At 42.9% G+C, this 19,414-nt stretch overlaps 1 protein-coding gene across 1 annotated transcript in view; it reads right to left on the reverse strand.

Annotated features, from left to right (window-relative positions):
- The window catches only part of LOC114637667 (arachidonate 15-lipoxygenase), a 28,440-nt gene extending 13,955 nt beyond the window's left edge, over positions 1–14,485 (reverse strand). The window contains exon 1 of the mRNA XM_028785925.1: positions 14,391–14,485. The gene's annotated coding sequence lies outside the window, so the exon portion shown is untranslated. The remainder of the gene's footprint in view (positions 1–14,390) is intronic.
- Positions 14,486–19,414: the final 4,929 nt, after the last annotated feature.

The following is a 19,414-nucleotide window of genomic DNA, read 5'->3' on the forward strand; positions in this document are numbered from 1 at the left end:
GGCCTTTGGCATCTTTATAGGGTTTTAATTAAAAGGGAGTATTATTACATGTGTGTACTCCTTCTAAATTTTCAGCTGTTTATAGAAACCAACACACTTATTTCCATTGGTAAATAGATAAAAACAAAGACCTGTATGTGATCCAACTAGATTTGGAAAATTTTGGAAGACTTCCAAAACCCAGAAGGACTGGAGGGCACATGTGCTCACACATGATAACTGAGCAGAACCGAGTTCTAAACAACCAGCATTGCTGCTTCAACACCCTTACTGAGAAGAAAGGCGTTCCTAAGATTCTGAGGTAGTCAACTGCTCTTCGAGGAACAGTGTGCAAAACCAGCCCTCCTTTCTCAGAAGATCCTGGCGAATCCCCCATCAGCTATCAGGAGGCATTAACTAGGCTCACAGCTGTCTTTCATGATACTCAAAAAGTAAAATGCTATAACACACATCACAGAGACAGAATGAGGGGTTCCGTAACCCTGGTCACACAAACAGAAAAGAATACATCACTTCAGAGGGAAAGTGGAGTAAAAAACAAAAGCTTATGTGGAAGAAAACACACACACACACACACACACACACACACACACACACTAAGGCAGCGAAAGATTTATTGAAAATACCAGATCCCCAACCACAAAATAGTCTCCTAAAGAGTCTGATTCTAGAGCCCCAGTGGAACCGAGGACAGATGATATTAGACACTATTCCTTAAGGGGGTAGAATAGATCTGACAAGACTTCAGTAACATAGAGACACACTAAAGGGACTATTTCAGTGATGTTAGACTCTTGTCAAGCATAGTGGTTCCTAGCAGAAGGCTCACAGAAATCCAAAAGTTTGGGTTCAGTGTGCCAATACCTTGAGACCTTGTCTTTTAAAAGAAATGCATCTGATTCCTAGGAAAAGCAAGAGCAAGAAAACCAAATGGAGCAACGAATGAAACCCATATGGTTAGTGTTTTAAAATAGACAAGTATCATTTGGGATTTGTTTGGAGACAGGTTCCCACTGTGTATCCCAGGATGACCTAAAAAATGTGATCCTCCTGCCTCAGCCTCCTGAGCGTCACTTTACCTGGCAGATTTAAGCTTACCTATAGTAAGGCTTATTTTCTTGGCTTGGCAGGCAAGCATGGAACCGCTGAGTGCCGGGTGGGCGGGCGGCTGAGCACTTAAGTCACAGTGCATCTGCTTATGCGTTGTTTAAAGTGCTTAAAAGAGTGTACACCAGGCCTAGGCGGGGGAACTCTGAGCTGGAGGCTAGCTCTATCTACTTAGAGAGTTCCAGGGTAGTCAGGGATACAGAGTGAGACACTGTCTCAAAATAACAACAATAATAACAATCAAGTACATTATAGTCATATATGAAACTCTAAGAAAGAATCATCATCATATTAAATTTGTAACTACAGGTTAAATGCTTTAAATTATTTTAAGGCAGTTGTGCCATATCTACAGCCCTGGTTAGCGAAGCTTGATGAAGTTTGCAATTGATATTTAAATACTGAAGACCTAAGAAGCTTAATAGTTTGCCATTAGTATTTACATAACAAAGAGACCTTACTCTTCCACGTTCTGTGAATATGTTCATAAAATCAGCATTAGGTAAAATGTGTGTTTGTCGATGTTCTCTCCATAGACAGTGATAGATATCCTTAAACATTAAAGCCTCTATCAACATTAGGCCTCCTGGCACAGGCTGTCACCCAAAATTGCTCAGTAGGTTGAGGTAGTAGGATTTCTGAGTTTAAAGCATCCCCAGGTTACATAGAAAGTTTAAGGCCAACCTTGGCAACTTAATGAGACCCTGTCACTGAATAAAAAGTTAAGAAGAGGAAGAGGAAGAAGAAGAGGAGGAGGAGGAGGAGGAGGAGGAGGAGGAGGAGGAGGAGGAGAAAAAGAAAAGGATGGCAGAGGTGGTGGCTGTGTCCTGGCCAATTTTATGTCAACTTAGCATAAGCTGGAGTCCTTTAGGAAGAGAGACCCTCAATTGAGGAAATGTCCCCACTAGATTGGGATGGATGCCTGTGTTGCATTTTTCTTGATTGATTATTGATGTGGGAGAGTCCAGTTCATTATGGACAGTGCCAACCCTAGTCTGGTGGTCCTGGGTGCTATAACAAAGCAGGCTGAGAAAGCCACGAGGAGCAAGCCAGTAAGCAGAACTCTTCCATGGCCTCTGCAACAGCTCCTGCCTCCAGGCTCCTTCCCTGACTTCCCTGGATGATGGACTATAAGCTGTAAGATTAAATAAACCCTCTCCTCCTCAAACTGTTTACAGACATGGTGTTCTATTACAGCAATAGAAACTCTAAGACAGCTTTGGATACAGGTCAGTGTTAAGAGCTTGCCTCACATGAAAAGTCTCTACCAATGATGAACATAAGCTGTGTCTGCAATGCACACAGTTAAACACCCAAAGGGTGCACACTTAGCCTCAGTAATGATTGGCTCTACAAAGTAGGGACTCTCGTTTCCTGTAAACTTTGGAATTTTAAAATGTTTCAGAGAAGCATGGGTTACTCATTAATCTCAAATACTTAACCTTAGACAAAACACAAGGTCATACACAGCATCACACAAGCATCCACTAGAAACATGCACAGGTACAGGGAGCCTGAAAACTGATGTCCAACTTTCCTCTTATAGACAAATAAAATTCAGAAAAATCAAAACATCATAAATAAAATTATTTCTCTCTTGATATGATGCAAACCCTAAAGAATAATTAAAGACTTGGGAAGCTCTCCAAACGCTATTCACGATGGCTACGGGCAGCCTTCATGAGATAACGTTCTGATGTAAGAGACCCAGCAGTGGTGGGGCACACCTTTAATCCCAGCACTTAGGAGGCAGAAGCAGGTTGACCTCTGTGAGTTCAAGGCCAGCATGGTCTCCAGGGTGAGTTCCAGTATAGCTAGGGCTACTCAGAGAAACCCTGTCTAAAAAACAAACAAACAAAAAAAAAAAAAACCCAAAAAACTCTGATGTAAGTGTGGTATTGAGAAATAAACCCGCCAGGCAGTGGTGGCGCACGCCTTTAATCCCAGCACTTGGGAGGCAGAGGCAGGCGGATTTCTGAGTTCGAGGCCAGCCTGGTCTACAGAGTGAGCTCCAGGACAGCCAGGACTACACAGAGAAACCCTGTCTTGAAAAAAAAAAAAAAGAGAGAGAGAGAGAGAGAGAGAGAGAGAAATAAACCCAGCCATGTCTTCCTTTATAACTAGAAGTATCTTTTGCGTCTCGTTTGCTGGGAGATTGAAAGAGAAAGAGAGGTGGTTTCCCTCTCACTTGTAAAGCTATACTTATAGGCAGAGAATTGAGACACCTCATTCATCTGTCTTAGATGAGATTTTGAAATTCAAGCTGGCACCACTATGAGATTAAATTTGGGGCACCACAAGAGGGCTATGTCTATCATGAGAGGAACATGAATCTTTCAGAGCCAGAGTGCATACTGGTAGCAGCTAGTCTTCTCAATGCCCTGGTGGTCCCTATCTCATGATATTCATAGCATTATAGGTATGATTATTATGTCACGGTCTCAATGGTCTCCTCCCAAACTGTGTCATGGTTAGTCTAGATAGCTGGAGACTCTGGCAGAGTGGCCGGGATGGCTTCCCAAGTTGGCCTTTCAGACAGTACAATTCTTTACCTACTCTACCTCCCCACCCCCACCTCAGCAACTGTGTCTTAGCTGCTGTTCTATTGCTGTGAAGGGACACCATGATTAAGGCAACTCTTATAAGAGAAAATATTTAATTGGGAGATTGCTTATAGTTTCAGAGATTTAGTTTATTATCATCTTGGCGGGAAGCATGGCAGCAGGCATGGAGCTGGAGAGTAGTACATCCTGACTCACAGGCTGAGAAAAAGAGAGAAACACTAGGCTGGGCATGGGATTTTGAAAACCTCAAAGCCCACCATCAGCACCACCACCACCACCCTGTGGCACAGTGACATACTACATCCAACAAGGCCACACCTCCTGATCCTTCTAATCCTTCTCAAACAGTTCCACTCCCTGGTGAATAAGCATTGAAATATATGAGCCTATGGGAGCCATTCTTACTCGAAGTACCACAAACTACCAGGGAGAAACCAGCCCCATGTATGTGGACACTCAGGAAACTCTACACTACAAGGAACTGAGCTCTTCTTCCCAGAACCATGGAGGACAGAGGCCAGCCAACAACCTGGGAGTGTAGACTCTTGGAAGCAAATTTGCCAGCTCCAGTAAATTCTTCAGATGACTGAATTCCCAGCTTTTATCTTGACTGAAACCTTGTAAGGGACATGAGCTGGAACCACTCGGTTGGCCTTCAAAGCTATGTAAAATAAGGTTTGTTGGTTTACACCATCCCATCACGTTTGAGTAATGGTGATACAATGATAGCCATCTGGTTAACATGATCTATGTCCTTATTTTCCAAATCCTCAACCTCACAAGCTTACCAAAAGCATTCATGATCAACCAACCACTTATAAAAACCAGTCTTCCCCAACACTGTCCATCCCATCAGCTGCAGAGTGAAGCCATGAGTCTTTAGCAAGACAGATTACTTAGGCCTGGTGCTCTGGCTCAGATGGGAAGCATCTGTAAGTTCCTGGGCTCTGTCTTCAGCACCAAAAGCACAGTGGGAGACTACATAAACTTTATTCAAGAACCAATCATCAGCAAAGCAATTGATAAATAATACTACATAGAAGGAAGAGCCGACACCTGTGATGGTCAGACAGTTGAAGCAAGTTTTCAAGGAAGACTGTCAACAGGTAACGATGGCTGCAGTCAAGGGCACAGGCTTAAACAAACATAGCTTTCTGTATAAGTGAGGTCCACTAGCCACTTCTGTATTATCTCCTCTGTCTCCCCATGGTTCCTGGACACTAAACAGAGATGACACAAGCAAGTCAAAGGCAAAGAAGACCCTACTCATCCATATAGCTTCTGACCTCTACTGTATTTTCATGTGTGTGCAGATACATATGCACATATGTGCATGTGTGAAGAGGCCATAGGATAACATCTGATATCACTCTTCAAGAACACTATCCATCTATTTTATTTTATCTTATTTTATTTTATTTTATTTTATTTTATTTTATTTTATTTTATACAGGCTCTTTTTCTTGGGGGGGGGGGGTTAGACAGGGTTTCTCTGTGTAGCCCTGGCTGTCCTGGAACTCACTCTGTAGATCAGGCTGGCCTCGAACTCAGAAATCTGCCTGCCTCTGCCTCCCAAGTGCTGGGATTAAAGGCGTGCACCACTACCGCCCGGCAGAACAATGGTTTTAAGGGCTGCTTTAGTTTTGTCTAGCAATTCTAGTAACCAAGCCACTCGTGACTGACCTCCGTTAATTGCTTTTTTCTTGAGAAAGAGAACAATCTTCCAGATTTTTTTTTTCTTTTTCGAGACAGGGTTTCTCTGTTTAGCCCTGGCTGTCCTGAAACTCACTCTGTAGACCAGGCTGGCCTCGAACTCAGAAATTCACAGGTTCTTTTTATAATTAATAATTTGAATTAGATCCTGAACATTTTGAAAGCTATAGTGAGAGATTCTTGCCACCATCAAATTTTCTGGAGAATGTCAATTTTGTCTCGTTTTGTTTTGTTTCCTTTCGTCTTACTCTGTGACCTAGTTCCTTCAAACTAAAATACTCTCTCCTGGAGAGAGAAAGGGAGCTCATAAGACTCAGGAAATAAATGAAACATAAAAGGCTCAGAAGTAAAAGAAATCTGCAAAGTTCAGGAGTTCTCGAATGTCACAAGGTTCATGAGGTCTCTCACCAAAGCTATAGAACATAGTGAACAACTGTTGGAGAGAGTTCTCTTCAGCTGAGGTACCGACAAGTTGGTCAGAAAGCTGCATTTCCGAGTAGGCTGGATGGCTCAGTGGGTAGAGGTGCCAGTCCTGATAGAACCCACATGTTGAAAGAAGAAAATTAACTTCAACAACCACATTCTCTGAATTTCACATGATACATCCAGAGACAGACATGACAGACAGACAGACAGACAGACAGACAGACAGAAACATGGCATTTTAAACTAAAAAAAAAGATCACAGTCTTTGTGAGTTGTCACCATGCTAACGCATTGCCTTTTAGTTAACCCCACTTCCCAAGCTTCCATGGAATGATTTATTTGGTTGGTATACGGGGTCAGGGGATTAGATATTTATCCCCATTCTGTGGGGGAAGACATACAACAGTGAGATTCAATGTCTCCCTCTATCTTGCTTTCTGTGGTTTCAGTGTCAAAACCTTGGCCTAAGTGGCTTCAGATCTGCCCTGCACACTCCTTTCTTGTGGTCTGGAACCCAAATTGCAGTGTGTGTCATAATTCAGCCTCTCAAAGGCATCGGTTGCTGTGCGAACGTTCTCTGCATACATATCTCTGCAATTAGCCCCAGATTTATATAAATTTATACACACAAATCAAGGTCTCTCTTTCCAGCTTTTTCCTGTTCAGTATTTACCTAATCTTGCCAACCTCCAGAGCTCTATTGTCTTCACCCTCTTGCTCAGTGCAGGGCACATCTCCAAGTCAGTTTTCTCAGGTGAGTGTCACTGGCCACATCAACCTCACTACAGAGCAGGCCCCAGGAGTTTTGGCCAACACAATAGAAATTTCACGGTTCTTCAGAGGAAGGTGCTTTTTGTTTCATTTGGACATTTTGTCTTATTGAGTTTTGGGGTTTTTTTGATTGGAGATTTGGGGGATTTTGTGATTTTCAAGTGAGAAAACTTGAGGTTGAGTGCACAGTGGGGTGGGGGATCCTATAGCATTGTTGAGGGGAGAAACATGATCAACATACATTGTATTTAATTAAAATAAGTTAATGAATTAGGTACATATAAGCCTTTTCTTTTTCCTAGAAATACACTGATAGCATTTTGAGAGTAAGAATTTATAATTATTTTTTAAAACTCTTTTATAATGCTGGAGACCGAGGGCATGCTAGGCGAACACTCTACCCACTAAGCTACATTCCAAGCCCCATTTCTTAGTTTTAATGTAACAAGGATGATGAGGATCGTGAGTAAAACTTCTCCTTGGGAGCTGGAGAAATGGCTCAGCAGTTAAGAGCATCTGTTGCTCTTGCCTCTTCCGATGTCCATGGACACCAGGCACTCATATGCCACACACACTCATGCAGGCAAACCACTCATGCACACAAAACAAAACATAACCTTTAAAAGGTGAAATAAAATAAAACCCTAACATGATGACAGACTATACTTTCCAGACATGGCGGCCTCACATGCCCCATCCCACACAGATTCTTTATCCTTGGGTAGGGCTCTGCAGGTATATGCATGCGTTGTGAACATGGGGTGGTCAGAGGACCACCTCGGGCATCTGTCCTCTCCTTGCATAGTGTTTGAGATATGTTCTCTTGTTGACACTACATGTTACAGCTGGCTGGCCTTCAAGCTTCCAGAGAGTGGCCTGTCCCCACCTCCCAGCTCACAGTATGCACTGACTACAGATGTGCACAGATGTGTTCAACTCTGCATCTGTTCTGGAGATCGTGGGTTTTTTTGTTTTGTTTTGTTGGTTTTGTTTTGTTTTGTTTTGTTTTTCGAGACAGGGTTTCTCTGTGTAGCCCTGGCTGTCCTGGAACTCACTCTGTAGACCAGGCTGGCCTCGAACTCAGAAATCTGCCTGCCTCTGCCTTCCAAGTGCTGGGATTAAAGGCGTGCACCACCACCGCCCGGCTGTTCTGGAGATCTTAATTCGGATTCTCATACTTGTGCAGCAAGAAGAGCCTTACCCAGTGAGCCGTCTCCCAGCACCTGGAGAGTCTCCTTCTCTCCCACTGACTAGTATAGATTTCAAACTAGTGTTGACGTCCTCCATCTGTAGACTACGTCAGAAGCAAGTTTGCAGCCTCCTAAAACTAAGCCATTAAAGCTCCATGCGTGCACTTTCACCTTGCTTTTTAATTGTTTTTCTTTCATTGTTGATATTTTTAAGATAGGGTTTCCTGTAGCCTCAGACTCAATATGCAGCCAAGGCTGGCCTTGAGCTCCTGCTCCTCCTGCCTCATCCTCCCAAGGGCTGGAACTGCAGGCATGTACCACTGTAGCCCACATCTCCTTGTCCTTCTGGAACTTAGCTACCACACTGCAGGAGAACATGCCTCATGTTGATAACATGTCTAAGTTTGCCAGCCAGTGATCAGCAGCCAGCACTGCATGCAAGCATGGAAGACAAGGCTAGCTCTAGGCACAGGGTGACCACGCTCACCTGAGAGACTGACCAAGAAGCACTTCCCTTGGTACACAACTGCCTCAGTAATCCCAAAAGCCATTTGACATAACAATTGTTAATATTTTAAACCCTCAACTTCTGAAGTAATTTATTCCAGAATTAGCACTGGAGAAGGCTGTATTGAGGGTTTAAAGGAAAGCGTTGTCAAAAGCTAAGAAATATTGGGACTGAGGTAGCAGCTCACTGGTTAGGAGCACCTGTTGCTCTTGCAGAGGACCAGGGGTCAGTTCCTAGCACTAGCATAGTGGCTCACAACAATCTACAACTCCAATTCCAGGGGATCCAACAACCTTGTCTGACCTCCACAGGCACCATGCACAAACATGATACACACATATACTGCAGACAAAATACTCATATACATAACATTAATAAGTCTAAAAACTCTAAAGCTACAGTTACATATTCAGTGGCAATTATGGATATATATGTAACATTACGACATAATAGTGAACATTACTGTCCCCTGCATGGAATATGGAAAGGTACAAACTCAATGATTCAAAGAAATTTCAAGACACAGTATTCAAATTGTCATATGATTCTCAGTGTGATGACATATGAGAGGTGAAAGATGAGTTAAAATAAAATGATATATATATATATAAAAACATTCTAAATGCTAAATGGTCATTTCCCCCTTGTAAAAGTGGTTTGAGGACTGGTGGTGACACAATTAGGAACCTTGTTCTGGGCACACATAAAGCTCAGAACATTTCCAGAAAACAGGATCTAAAGATTAAGCCCAAATCTGTGAAGTCGCTTGCTAAACTTGCTAAAACCCAGAATGCTTCCAGAAGATGCTTGCAACAGACAAAACCCATACCTCTTATGGAAAAGCAAGGCCAACAAGCCTGGCGTGGTGGTGCTTGCTTGTATTTTCCCAGTACTTTCAAAGAGGCAGAAGGACCATGAGTTTAAGGCTAGCCTCTGCTATATAACAAGATCCAGCCTGAACTGCATGAGATGCTAGCTCACTCACATTTTTAAAGATAACTCCAATGCAAACTAGAAAAGGATACCACAAAAAAAAAAAGCATAAGTGAGTGCATTTTAACTGATAGACTGAATTATAGCTGAAACATATAACAGGTACAAATGACTTTTTGTTATTGTTTGTTCTGAACTGCAAGGAACAGAAATAGTACAAAGACAAAAGCAAGCTTTGGACTTGTAGACTTCTGTACCCAAGAATCTCAGGAAGAGAACTAGTCACTGATGAGCACAGTAGAAAAATGACCCACAAGAAGAAACTAAAGTCCTAAAGGCTGGGAGACAGTAGACAGGGCACTTGCCCACAGTCTAATCACCCACGCTGAGACCAGAGGCCCAAGTGTCCCAAAGCTACTGGGCCGCTCAGCCTGGCTTACATAGCAATGGGAATAGACCATCTCAGACAAGGCAGAAAGGTGAGGGGTAACAAGGTTGTCCTCTGATCTCTGCATGTATGCCATGGTCATCCATGCATCACAAGCAGACATACACACACACACACACATACTTATATCACAAATAAGTGGAATCCCAAAAGCTGAAGCCCGGAGCCATAGAGAACTCACAGGAAGTAAAGAGCTTTACCTAAGAGACACAGCAGGGATCCTGGTCTGCACTCAGAAGAGACCCTGGACCTTAAACTGATGCCAATCAGGCCATGACTTTGAGAAGAAATTAAACATAGTTTGCACGTGGCAGGGATGTGACGGGTGAGAGACAGGAGTGTGACAGATCATTTTCCATGTATGACCATGTATATAGCACCTTGTGTTCCCTTGCATGCTGCTGATGCTCCTCTCATTGAAGACACTCTATCTCCCCTTCTTCGTGCGCCAGAGTAGACCTGTTAACTCTCAGTCAGTATACAGTAGAAGGAAGGCTACATGAATTCCGAGGTCAATCAGCCAATCCCCTTCATCCTGTTATCTTACTATGTTCACTCTTGAAATGAGGACATTTCTAGACACCATGCAATGAGGACACACAGACCTTATGTCAAGAACATATAAACGTTCCAGCTAACAATACTAACTTAAGATCCCAGTTGAATGCCAGTATCAACCATCAGATCTGTGAGTTAGGAAGCCTCTGAGTCAACTGTGCCCTTGGCCACTGTGAGCACAGTCACATGAGAGTCACCACTTAGCTGAGCCCCAGGACCATCAGAACTACAAGACAATGATTAAATAGCTGTGAAAATTTTAAGTCATTAAATTTTAGGATGACTTATCACAAAATAGATAACTAGAACAGACATACAGAAGCAAAAAATAAAAACAGGAAGCAAGAGAAAACATGGAGACAGGAGCAAACCTACTTCTTATTGCAAAGGTGTTGACATAAACCACAGGTTCCTTGGTTTGCAGGAAACAGATCCTAAACACAAGATATGGCAGCTGCACACAGCGTTGTCTGGCCAATGGTCTTACACTCTATGGAGGTAGCAGTATGTGAAGCAAGCAGGTAAAATCAAGTGTGAGGGTAGACTGCTTCCTCAGATTACCCTTCAACATTTTCCCAGCCCCCACCCAGCAAAAGCTAGAGATATAGATTGTGTAGGTTGAACAGTAGTCATTATGGAAAGAATAGGGCGTGAGGAACAGTTCTCTAAGCAACCAGAAAGAACCAGGAAATGTTACTCCAAAGGGCCCTAGAGAAGGTCCCATGCAACCTTCCTGGAGGAATGTGAATAGCACCAGGCTGAGTTAAATACTGCTCAGGCTCACAGGTGAAGGCTCTGGCCTCCCCTCTCCTCACCTAGACCTCAAAGAAGATCATTTGTGCAGTATCTGACTTAAGAGTGAAGTCTTGTATTTTGGGGAATTAAGAATCCATATTCATATGATATGGATGTCACATATCCTCAGCCAGGCACAATGACTGATACCTGGAAAACACACATAGACAGACACACAGCCACAGACAGATAGACACACACACAAATGTAAATAGAAAAGTTCCAACAACAACAACACACACACACAACAACAACCATGGCATTGGGCTTCACTTTAAAAATAAAAGGCAAACATCAGGAAATAGGCTAGGAAATTTGAAGTATAGAACACAGGCAGAAAGGGCCTTGGAGAGATGGGAAGCAGAGGACAAGGCTTTAAGTTACCATTAAAGCATGAAGAGATAAGAAAAGAGGACATTGCAGAGAAGAGGGTATTACAGAAACAAGAAGGGGAGGGAGAGATAGGGATGAAGGAAAGGAGGGAGAAGACCGCCAGAGAGAATTGCATCAAGTCTCAGAAATAAAACTATGATAGCAGAAGCTAACATTTCAAAAGATGCCTCAGAGGAAAAATATTAAAATCTCCCCCAAAAAAAGACAAATAAGTAGAAAAACAAGGGAGAAACAGTAAGAAAAACCAAGGAGTGCCCCAGAAGTAAAACACTGAAGTGACAGTATGTCCTGGATGAGAGAAAGCAGGGGAGGGTGTGGAACTCTAAGTCAGAAACATTTCCAGAACTGAGAAGATCAGTTCTGATTGAATTAACCCATCACATGCCAACAGCATGAATTCTCAGAACACTGCCATGGCAAACAAAAAAAAATTCAAAAGCATCCAAAAGAAAACAGGCAACATGAAAACAGCCAAAATGACAGCAGACTTCTCATTGGCAACATTGGACACTAGAAAAACGGGGCTACATCTACAGGCTCTTGAGGGGTAATAATTTCTGACCACGTCCCCCTGCACCTGACGAAGCTGTCAGAGAACGTGACATGGCGGTGCCAGTGTTCCCAGAAGAGTGAGAACTGAGCCATGCTGCCGCCTACACATCCTTTCTCAAGAAGTTAATGAAAGGGAGGTTACACACACACACACACTCAAAATAAACCAAGAAAGAGGATTGCAGGGTCCAGGAAGCAGAAAAAGTGGAAGCAAACAAGGACCTTGGCAAAGGGAGCTCCTGGGTGACAGGAAGATCTATCTCAGCCAGGAGGGTAGAAGAGGTATGTGTCCAAGCAGCCTCAAGGGAAGGGCTGACTGTGGTAGGGCACACCTTCAGCCCAGGGCAGATCTGTGTAAATTCAAGGCCAGCCTGGTTTTCTACATGGTATTCTAGACCATTGTGAGATCATCTCAAAAGAACACACACACACAAATGCATGACTCTCCTTTTGATAAAACATAAATTATTAAAATGTAAAGATATTTAAGTCATTGGACAATAGAGCAGTTTCTCTTTAAATCCTGCTTTATAATAGTTTGATTCAGTTTTCTACTGAACCGCCAATTAGTGACATGGCAAAAGTTCTTTTCCTTCAGTCTGTAATCTGGTCAGTTGCTGGCTCCACCTCTCACCTCTCCATGTACACATATAGGGCTGTGTGTGGATATGTACATGAGTAGTTGCCATGGAGATCAAAAACATCAGCTGTACCTGGAGCTGAAGTTATGGTGGGTGTGAGCCACCCTGACATGAGTGCTGGCTTTTCTGAAAGAGGGAGGAGGATACAGCACTCTTAACCCCAGAGCTACCTCCCAGTCCCTGCAACCAGCTTTCTTACATAGATTCTGGGCTTTAAACTCTGGTTCTAGTGTTTGCATGACAAGCACTTTACTGAGCCATCTAATAGTTCTATTTTTTTGTGTTTATTCATTTTATGTGTATGGGTGTTTTGCCTGCATGTATGTCTGTGCACATGCATGCCATGCCCACAGAGACCAGGAGTTGGATCCCTGGGACTGGAGTTACAGTTACAATTGTTTGTGAGTTGATGTACAGTTGCTAAGAATTGAATCCAGGTCCTCTAGAAGAGAAGTCAGTGTTCTTAACCACTGAACCATCTTTCCTGCCCCCAACTTTGTTTTTAACTAGAGAAAAGAAAATACAATCTCTAGTCTAGATGATGCCAATGATAAACTTTAGCAGCTAAGCAGGAGTTACCAGAGGTGCCCCCAGTGGAGATCAGGGTAAGGGACTCAGAAGTCCAAAACGAGTTGACGCTCAGAAATGGGATTAGGAAGTTTATGTCATGGATGGGACACAGTATATGCCATGAGGTGACATAGAAACTTTAAGTCCACAAACAGCATTAAAGGACACCAGTGTAGCTAAGCATAGTGGTGTATGCCTTTAATCCCAGCACTCAGGAGGCAGAGGCAGGCAGATTGATGAGTTCAAGGCCAACCAGGTCTACAGACTCAGTTTCAGGCCACCTAGGACTACACAGAGAAACCTTGTTTCAAAGAAACAAAAACAATAACAAAATAATAACTTTAAAAAAAACGACACTAGTGGGATAGCTGGAAAGATTTCAATTGCAACAATTCTTTGGGTGTTTATGGTTTTAGGAGTCTCTTGTTGGAGTCCAGGCTGGACTCCAATTTATAATCCTCCTGCTTTACTCTTCCAAGGAATTGCCCTGCCCAAAACAAAACAAAACAAAAAAATGTTTAAATAAAATGTAGGAGTGAGCACTGTTAGTGGCATGTGCCTTTACTCCTGGGGAAGAAGAGTTAGGCAGATCTCTGAGTTCAAGACCAGTCTGGTCAACACATGAGACCCTGTCTCAAAAGAAAAAGGAAAGAAATGAGGAGTATAAAGAAATTAAGTATTATAACATCACAACTACCTACCACAAAGAATATGCCTGTAACGTATTTAATCTCCGTTTACAGTATCTGGATCTGGTACACTGTTACCCTTTCTACAGATGTGGAAATTTCTGAGAAATAAAATTTCAGTTGACATATTCTGCAATAGTAACAATAATAATTACAGGGGAGGTCATGAACTTGGGAGGGAACGGAGGAGCCAGGGAGGAGCAAGAGCTGGGAGGGAGAAGGGGAGGAAATTGTGTAAAGTACTCATGCAAGAAATTCTCAAAGAAATTGAGGTTTTGTTTTGTTTTTCAAAACAGGGTTGTCTGTGTAGTCCTAGGGGTCCTCCAACTTCTCTGCCTGCCTCTGCACCCGAGTGCTGAGTTTAAAGGTGTGAAACCACCAAATGGTTTCAAAAATGTTACGTTGTTGTTGTTTTAAGCAAAATAAGTAAGAAAATATATACTGTTCTTGTCTCCAGCCATTTAAAACTGGTGGAGCACTCTCTCCTTCTGGCCTGAGCTCTGAAATGGCAGATCCCTGGGGTTACACTTACCTTTCTCCTTCCCAAGACCTACAGGTGCTTGGAGGCAGTGACTGATTTCATCTTTGTTACCTCTTTCTGCACACAGCATGTGGAGCCTGCAGGAAGGACTGTTTCTGTGAAGGGAACCTGAGAATGAATGACTCAAGGGTAAACAGATGGCAGAGTGAAAGAGGAAAGTCCCCTCCAGGCTAGTTGATGGGCTGAGCCTATCAAAGTGAAAGCGGGTTTAAAGTCTTTGTACTTGAGACCCAAACATGTGGCTTAAGCTCTAGGCTAACAAATGGAAGCTGGACAAACAAGATATAGTAAACCTGACAGCTGCCAACAGAAAGGTAAGGACATCCAATGCGAAGTGAGGTTCAAGTAAAAGGAAACCTTAGAACACCACAAGTTGAGACCAAGTAAAATCATGAAGAACTTGGACAAGGAAGGTGGCTCAGGAAGGTAAAGGCACTTGCCACCAGGCAGCCATCTTAGTTCAATCCCCAGAAAAGAGCTGACTCCCATAGGAGTGTCCTCTGACCTCCACGGCAGCATACATGTGTACACACATGTACTCGCATGTCAGTACACACACAGAAGGGGGATGGACACACCCAATGGTCATGCGTAGCCAGCCAGAAGCATCTCCCTCCTACCTAGTTGTCTTTGCCAAGACCCAGCCCTCTCTGGCACCTTGCTCTCCCTTAATGTCTCCTTTTGCCCCTGAATATGATGTTATCTGGGTTCCATTTCACATCACTTCTCTTCAGTTCAACTCCCTGGGTGATTTATCCTTTCCCCAAATCTTCAACCATGGGGTCTCTCCTGAGCTTCAGAGCCCACACCCAGCTGCTGCTACCCAGAGGCATTGTTCATTCAAGTAATGTTATTAATAGACTGAGCCCAGAGGCATGTTGTATGTTTCCCAAAGCTTCAAACCTGCTGATGCACTGCTGATGCAATGTAAGTACTCAGTATGTAAATCTTTTACTCTCTCCAACACCTCCCCCCCCCAACCCCCACCCCGGCCTTTCTAGTTGATTGGGTTATCTACAGGTTCCAGCTACCTTCTGTCTAAAGCCCCATCTCTAGGGATTGTGAGCAATGGAGATGCTAACTCATCATGCTGAGTGGCCACAGAGCTCTTGAGGCTGGGAGGCTATCTGTTGGGGAGAAGCAGGGAGTCAGACTACTTGCCCCAGCAGCCTTCAGTGAGAGTCCCTAAAACAAGTGCATAGCTCATGGCAGCTGATCCCAGACATTAAATGGCAAATGCCAGGGCAGCTGGACCTCCCTAGACTGCTTGGTCTCTTGAGCTCCAACTTGCCTCCACAGATTCCCAAGGCTCACTGAAAATAGAAGTAAGTCACTTCCCTCAAGAACATTTTAAAAGAATCCCTGCTTCTTGGAATAAGGCCACAACTACCACACAAGATTTCCAAACCCTGTACCACCCCCAACACCAGCCAACTCCTCCTTGGACCTCCTTCACTGAACCTTCTGCATCTCTCTACTTCTATAAAGTATGTCCTCCTCTTGTGGTGATGAAGCTGAAGGGCCCTAAGTTAGCATTCTGATTCTAGACTCTTGTAGGCAGATAGTTATTCTCTGGTTTGGTTTGGTGGTACTATGGAATTAAGCAAAAGACCTCCCACAGGCTAGGCAAACTACATTAAACTACACCCTCATGCATTTTTAAAAAAATCCTTACATGCCCAAAGAGTCTAAAGATCAGCCTTTCTAACCTCCAATGTTGTTGTGACTCATAGTTGACAAGACTTAGAAACAAATGATTTTTGACAAGCGTGCAGCAAGGAACCCTTCTCTAGGTGAAGTGATTTGTTAACCCACTCAGAATGATCACTGACATTTGAACCACTTGGCTATCCGAACATTCACTCCTCTGGCCAGAAGCACATTCTAGAATACTGAAGAAGAGCTCCATGCGGGCCATGTAGACTCACTACTCCCTTCACTGACTACCCAGTAATCCGGACTAGTCTGGACAATGATTGTTCCATTCTGCCCCTTACCAATTACCCCTTTTCTCCCATAAACCAAGGCAAAGTCACACCTTAATAAACTACTCTTCCTACCAGACATTCAGATACACGATAAAGGCACAAGTGTATATACAGTCAGATCAGTGAAAACAGAGCACAAGAGACAATAAACCCAGACAGGAATCACGACTGGATAAAAACATGGCAAATTTCCAAAACGGAATCTGGATAAAATACTAAGATTTAATTTGTACCTAATATTTTACACTAGGGTAAAAACTTTAAAAGCAAAAAATTAAAACCATTAAAGTTTTCATATTAAAAAAAACATGGGGGCTGGAGAGACGGCTCAGTGGTTAAGAGCACTGACTGCTCTTCCAGAGTTCTTGAGTTCAATTGTGTCCCAGCAACCACATGGTGGCTCACAACCATCTGTAATGGGATCTGATGCCCTCTTCTGGTGTGTCTGAAGACAGCTACAGTGTACTCACATACATGAAAAAAATGAATCAAAATTTAAACAACAACAAAAAAACCCACAAAAATATTTTTATTTAATATTATAAAGAAGTCTTTGGAAAAACAAATGAAGCCCATCCAATAATCTGACCCAAGGATTATAAAATCCTGCCATGCTGGAGAAAGCACTTACTGTCCTTCCAGAGGACCAGAGTTCACGTCACCTCCCTGGTTAACTCCAGTTGCACATTATCCTATACTTCTGGCCTCTATAGTCACCTGCATTCACGTGCACATACATACAGGTTAGGGATATAGTTGTAAAACTCATGCAAAATGTGATGTATCAGGCCCTAGTTTCAATACACACACACACACACACACACACACACACACACACACACAGAGGGGAGGGAGGGGAACAGGACTGTAAAGACTGATAAATATAATAAATAAAAATTAAACTCCAGAGGCAGCAGTGTTACCCTGTAACTCCGGGGTAGCAAGCTTACTTATGGTTTAGTATGCACAATCCTCAGCAGAAAAAAAAAAAAAAATCAGATAAAACATTTTAACATGGCAAACAGAAAACATAACTAGTCAAAAGACAAACTTAAAAAAAAAAAAAAAAAGGCTTGCCAAAATGTCAACTTCCCCAATCTACAAGAAAAAAGCAGTTTAAAGCTACATGATGTGTCACGCAGCAGGCCATTGAAGACGACACTGGGCACGCTCGTCCTGCGTGGAAGCAGGCCAGCGAAGATGACACTGGGCATGCTCGTCCTGCGTGGAAGCAGAGGCTGGCAAAGCTCCAAGACGTGCTCAGCAGCTCCTTCTCCAGGAGTTCACCTGGTAAACTCGTGAAAATAGTGTGAGCCAGCTTCTGCATACTCGTGTGCCCACTGATCTGGGCACCAGAATCAGCCACCTCCAGGACAGGACAGGACAGACTTGAATTTTTAAAAGAATTTAAGGCAGCCGTCAAGACAGTGAGGTAGCTCTGTGTGGAGAATTAACAAGTTCCCCGACTCCAACCCTGGTGGGAAGCATCAACTTTCCTAAACGAATTACCTGTGTCTCTGCTACCTCCCTTATTCCATTTCAACTATTCCAAGTACATTCAACAGATGTTAAAACATAAGTCACAGGATGTCAGTCATCTGCCTGCTCCCCGGGCAGCTTCCACCACAGACCTTGCAGCCCCTTCTGGCCTCTCCCCAGCCCCATATCCACCCTTTTAAACTAACTTCTTTGATAACACAGGAATGCTTCTGTTTCTGAACTTTTGTACTTGTATCCTTGTGTTAATTAGAAAATTAATTTTCCCAGAACAGCAAGTTAAATATGTATTAACCTTTAGCCCCGCCCAGCTCTCCCAACACACACACACACACACACACACACACACACACACACAGAGAGAGAGAGAGAGAGAGAGAGAGAGAGAGAGGTAGTACATGTTATCTGTAATTCAATTTGTTTGAATTTTTTCATCAATGTTGAAAAACAAAATCACTCCCATACAAAACTATATAGCACCTTCCCTTATTTTAGTTTCCCATTGCATTAACATAGATTTTAATATCTGTCAACAGCCATATCCAGACATCTCTAGTCTGCAAACAGTACAAAGGCTGGGCAAGAACTTTTGTCTATCCCCATCCTGGAAAGCAGAGTTCACTGCAACATCATCAAATGGAGTCTTAACACTTATATTCTAGTAGACAGAACCACTGAGAACTGGATGGAGCACCACTGTCACCTCTACTCATCTGTGCCATCTTTGTGACTTTGAGTAGATCTTTTTTTTTCCCCAAAAAATACATATATTATCAGTAGAAGTTGCTGTTATACGTAACTATGAGAACTGGCTATGGCATACTTGTAACTATGAGTATTTACCAATAAGACACAATGAAAGTGTCAAGAGGGGACATCTTAGGGCCTAGTCATATTACTTTTTTTTTTTAAAAAGCATGTTTATATAAAACTGCTTACAAATACACACAATTATCTCTAGAATACATTAACACTGACCACACAGACTCTGTTCCTGGGAGATAACGTTATAGCTAGCCCAGAAATCAGAGCACATCTCTGCAAACCTTTTTGGATCTTTGAACTGTAAATATATTAGCTATCATTGTTACATATTCAGGGTAATAGAAAAAACCCTATTCAAGCCTCGTCCTGTGGTTGGTACCCTAAACACAGTCTCCAGACCTGATAGCAGTACTAGGAACCTTGACATCAGTGATCCTCACGGGGTTGTCTTCATCTAATAAAAACGATTCTTGATTCTCAGCGGTGAAAAATGCCCAGGCATAAAATTTTACAAATAAATCAACCTGCCACCATCTGGGCAATACAAACTTTCCTTACAATGGAATTACACCCCAATAAACCTATTGTATACTTCAAAGTACTGCACTAACTATAGCTAACCCACCCACATGGGTGGCCCACCCATGTACACTCACTTTGACAGTTAGGGAAAAGCATCCAGCATAAATTAAGTCTGAATACCTCACATAGTTTATTGAATAAGAACTAAAGGTGAAAAGCTAGTCATCCTAACTGTCCTAACGC

The sequence above is a fragment of the Grammomys surdaster genome, unplaced genomic scaffold, assembly GCF_004785775.1.
Source record: "Grammomys surdaster isolate TR1022 unplaced genomic scaffold, NIH_TR_1.0 125368, whole genome shotgun sequence".
Lineage (NCBI taxonomy): Eukaryota > Metazoa > Chordata > Mammalia > Rodentia > Muridae > Grammomys > Grammomys surdaster.